Here is a 5,484-nt window from a genome sequence, read left to right as displayed (position 1 = left end):
AATAACTTTTGAAATTTGGTATAAAGCTCCATCATCAGTCAATCCGGATCCCTGAAATTTTCAGTTCAGCTGTTTTTGGATCGCGGCGCAGAATTGGGTCATATTTGGGCTCAGAATCGAACGTTCAAAATTAAGCAGCGGACATTTGAATATCTAATTTGGACTTTTTTGATCTGCCTTTGATGCCTCTGAATCGTAACCATCAACGTGATACTGACCTTTCATGAATCGACCAATACGGGCGGAACATACTGATTTCCTTGTTATTTTCATGTATGAACATTTCAAATTGATACTTTTACCTGCGGATAAATATGGCCGCGCATATACAGTTCAGTTACTAGATGATAATAAGAAAACATAAAAAGGCGATTTCGTTGTCGCTAAACAATTCATGTATATTATATAAGAATAAATAACAATATAACAATCAGAGTATTTTTTCGGGAAAACAAAAACTTATATATTCCCTAATACAACAGCGACACATTAATGATTTTTGTCTGTGCACGCTTATTATAACAAAGATAAAGTCGAACAAAAATCTAGAACACTGGTTCCCAACCATTCCAATCCATTAACTATGTCAAACAGAAAGTGATTTAGTACTTTCTATTACAAATTCCAGATGTTTAGCTGGCTCCCCCAACCAAAATGAGGCAAAAGAGGAAAGGAAAGTCTGCGGGGGAAGCTTTTTTTCTTCGCTGGTCAAGTTTGAAGACATAAATCAGTTTGTGCTAAGTGGCTGAACCACGTTATTCCTCCTAGCTACAACAACAAACCACAACTGAAAAAAACTTGCCGTCGGTTTCACATCTTCCTTCAGGCCACATTCCAGGTGCTTCAGAGAACCACAGATTCCCAAAGGGCTGTTGCAATATGACGGGACCACACATAGTAAGTAAATCTTAATTATAGTCGTGGGCCAAAAGGAAAAACGTTTCCCTTTTTTTTTTGTTTCTTTTTTTTTTTTGTTTTTTTGCTTTGTTTTTTTTTTAGGTTGTGTGTTTAGTTGTTTTGGTTTATTGTGTTTTGTTGTGTCTTTTAAAACTAGCAGTTTTTCAAAATAAAAAAGGAACGAAAAAGAGGTATAAGAGTTTTCGCTCATGAGAATAATAAAACAAAGAATCGGCAATTAGATCTGCAGAATAGCATGTTTTAAATATAAATATTTGTAATGGTGGAAAGGCGCTGGATGGCAAAGAGTTACCATCCAACATCTTTTACAAATACTTAATGACGAACACTGTTCAACACAACATCAAATTGGTCTCCCCAACCAAATAACTTTAAAATTGTAGCTACGAAAAACCTTTTTTTAATAAAGACATAATTTCTATCCTTGTAAATATATTTTATCAAAATACGATATCGTGACGACTGTATAAATAGTTTAATATTCATGAGTCTGAGATGGGTCTGGAAATCAAATACAGTGAATAGCAAAGGCTGAATTAAATCTCGAGTATCCGCAATAAAAATGTGGCTTATTTAAAATATAATAGTATTACAGCTGGAGTTAAATTATGGATTTAATATTATTAAAAAATACAGTTATAAATAATTTTTATTATTCTTTTTTAGGGAAGTCTGACAAGGCACATCAAAATTTTTGCGAGCATCGAAGATTAAAGGCTGGAGGGGATACTTCACAAAACAGTTCTGGTGAAATGGACCCCCAAAGAGGGTAACAATTGAAGATATGCCTTTTGCACAAAATATGTTCTGCAAAATTGTAAAAGGAAAGTATCGAACCTTTAAAGTTGCAGTAAAGCAGTTCCTGCCGAGTATTTCAGTTCGCGATAGAAAAAAAATTAAGGCGGAGGCAAATATTATGTTGGGCTTAGAGCATTCTAATGTCATCAAATTCTTTGGATTTCTTCCGCTGCGTTGCGCTATTGTGACAGAATATGTCGAGAAAGTCATTACCATTGATTCGGAACAGGTTATAGTAAATGATGTGCGTGGACTTCTGGACAACGTCGATGATGATTATGATTGGGAAATAAGGGGAAGATTGGCGTTGGATAGTGCAAAAGGATTGGAGTACTTGCATCGAAATGATATGATTCATGCCGACGTTAAAGCTGCAAATTTCTTTCTGGGTGGTGGAACGTCTTCTAATTTTATCGTTAAATTAGGTGACTTCGGAGAATCCATAAGGCTCTCAAAAATAAGAACACTAGCATCATCATCATCATCAGTCAACACCAGTGGGAACAATAACAAGATCAGAGGAGATTGGCTGGAACTCTACCATTTATCGCCCCTGAAATTATTAAAATGGGCGCTAAACCATCAAAACAAAGCGATATATATAGTTTTGTGATGTACTTAATGGAATTGTTGGTTCCATCACGTGTGCATCCCTGGAGTGAAGATTGTCAGTCACCAGATTTGGTTCCGACTTTTGTTCGAGATGGTAAAAGACCTTCTCTACCACAGGCGTCTGATAGTTGTCAGGAAATTAACTTATTTACAGAAGCAATTAAAAATGGCTGGCAATTTGAGCCCAATGAACGTGCAAGTTTAAATGACATACTCCACACCTTCCAGAAATTTGCAGAAATAATCCCGCCTTGTGATGATAAAGTCTCCGATAATCCCAGATTTAATTATAATCAGTGGGCACAAGAGCATGATGGCATCCAAGTCGAAATACTACATTTAGAGAGCCACCAAGGTAGTGTTGTGGATATGGCTGGTGAGGTAACCAGTTCCGTCTTCAGTGCCAACGAAGGTCAATTGCCAGAGGATTTACTGATGGATCTGGAGAAAGCAGTTGGCATTCTTGACGGAACAAATGCTTGCCAATTTTACAGCGCATATTTTGCAGCAGCAATGTTGACCAAAGACGAAAACTTCGTCAATGATCCATTGGCACTTAAGAGTTATATTGATGATTTGATCATTGACATTCCAAAGAAAGTAAACTCTCACCGAAACATAACTCAACACGTGCTCCTTGATGAAGCCCTTGCAATTTTAACAAAATCAGGCGTTATGAACACTAATTTTGAATTAACTGAGTTATTCTCGTTGCAAGCTGAAATTACAGAAGAAGAAGGTTTACTTCAAATGCAAAAATCCTTGATGGAATTTACTACAGCATCGATTACAAAGGCCGTCGCTGTTTACACTTGTCCTCCCGTTTCGTTTTCGCTGTGTTCATACAAAATAGGAGATAAGTGGATTTTTGTAATAATTGATTCACACAGAATACAACGCTGCGTTGGGGGAAACGATTCTGGAATAGTCATGTTGGTTTCGTACCCTGGCGAAAGTAATGAATTAGCAATGGCAAAGGTCAGCAGGTGGATAAAAGAAAGAATATTGACAAGTACCAGTAAAGGTTTGCAGAGTTTAATTCTGATGAAACCAAAAGAGAATACACCTTCTGAAGTCATATTGGTGGATGACTTTGACGACATTATGGACATAACTGATGAGCAGCTTCTCAACTCTGCAAATGATGAGGATGAAGAGGTTTCCGAATTACAGTTACATGACGATATTTTAACGCACATTACTGATGAAGAAATGATTGGTTCTGTAGCTCCCAAAATGCAGATGGCAGGTGTTCAAAAAGAAAAAGATTGCTATTTATTGCCAGACGACCTCCCTGAATTGGATGAAGCAAAGGAGTTGCTTTGGAAAGGCCACTTAACAAAGTTTGGGTATTCAAAGTTTAAGCCTTTCCAGGTTACAGCCATTCATGCGATTGAGAGTGGCCATGACGTCATTGTTCTTCAACCCACTGGAACTGGTAAAAGTTTATGTTTCCAAGTGCCATCATTAATATCCAAGAACAAGATGACCATCGTCGTAAGTCCAACCTTGTCTTTAATTCAAAGTCAGGTAACAGAACTACAGCAAAATGGTATCGCAGCTGTTCCTCTGGGTCGTAGCGCCGGACAAAACGCCAAATCAAATGAGGAACTGGTGTTTCACGACGCTGAAGTTGAAAAACCATCTTTAGTTTATACGACTCCGGAGCACTTCAATAAAATGATGCCTCACTTTAAGCGAATTGACGGTTCTATCAAAATGATTGTTTTGGACGAAGTGCATAAAGTTTTCCATCGTCAATCAAATTTCAGAGAATGCTACAACTCACTAGTGTTTTTGAAGGACCGTTTACCTGGTGTTCCTATAATGGCATTGACAGCTACCCTAGATGAACAACATTTACATACGCTATGCACAGATTATTTAACTTCTCCTGTTCTCATAAAAGGGAGCGTGGATCGAGAAAACATTAAACTAAGTGTGCTCAACTACAAAACTGTAAGCGATAAAAAGAAGAAGAAGGAAGGTGCAAGCACAATATGGAAACCAGTGTCAGAAATTTTGAAACGTTTAATCGGAGAAAGCTATGCAATTATTTATATGGATTTTACTAATGAGGTCAAAGAATTGGTATACTCTCTTCAAAGCGAAATGGGTTTGGACGCTAAATCCTTTTATAGTAAAGGTTTGTCGTTGGAAAACAAAAGCAAGATAACTGATGAGTTTAACAAACAAACTTTTCAAGTTTTGTGTGCTACAGAGTCCTACGAGGTAGGAGTACATAATCCTCATGTTGATTTTGTCGCAAGAATTGGTTGCATGCGCAACATGAATGTTTTTTTACAAGAAATTGGCAGAGCAGGGAGATCAAAGGAAAATACTGCCCTAGGTTTAGTTTTTATCAATGAGCATAAAGATGACCAGCGTCTAGGATATTGGTTAAAGGGATGCAGCGAAGAAGATGGAACAAAGATTAAAATGGAATATCAAGCTTGTTGGAAGTGGATTTATTGTGTTTATACAGGCGAATGCCTGAGAAAAGGAATAATGGAACATTATAACAACACAAACTATTCTTCCGATATTGAACCTGCAGACTGTTGTCTGTGTTGCGAATTTAATACTAAGAGTGATTTCGATATCCAAAATCCACTTTCTCTACTTTTAACAATAACTGAATTGGAGAAAGCTCTTAAAAAAAACGGACATGGTGTTTCGGAGAGGAAAATCATTTCTTGGCTGAAAGGAGCAAAACAAGATTGGCTTGCCGAAGAGACAATTCAAAGATCTATAGAAACTTCGCAAACCTACTCAATCGGCCAAGAGGTAGATGGCAAGCAATGGTCCAGTGGTGCTTGGGAAAATCTTCTTCGACAATCAGTGAAACTGGGATACGTGGAAATAAATTTCCAAACTTTTGAGCTCAAAGTGAATGGAAAGGCTATTGTTAGGACATTTCGAAATTATAAAGTTTCTATAAACGGTGTTGAATTGATAAAAAATCCTAAAAGCATCATGGTTATGAGTCCATTTATTTCAATAATAAATAGCGATAACGAGAAGATAATGAAGAACAGGAAAAGTTCAGGAAGAAATTGCCATTTTCTCCCTAAAATAAAGAAGATGCTGAACGAAGACGAAGCGTGGAAGCCTTTACAAAATAAAGAAGAGTACGAATTTCCCGGATTCTTCCAG

The sequence above is a fragment of the Actinia tenebrosa genome, unplaced genomic scaffold (genome assembly GCF_029948245.1).
Source record: "Actinia tenebrosa isolate PJP-AT-01 unplaced genomic scaffold, QUT_ActTen_1.0 PGA_scaffold4__44_contigs__length_22323623, whole genome shotgun sequence".
Taxonomy (NCBI): domain Eukaryota; kingdom Metazoa; phylum Cnidaria; class Anthozoa; order Actiniaria; family Actiniidae; genus Actinia; species Actinia tenebrosa.
The sequence above is the reverse complement of the archived record's forward strand: the minus strand, read 5'-3'. Positions refer to the sequence as shown.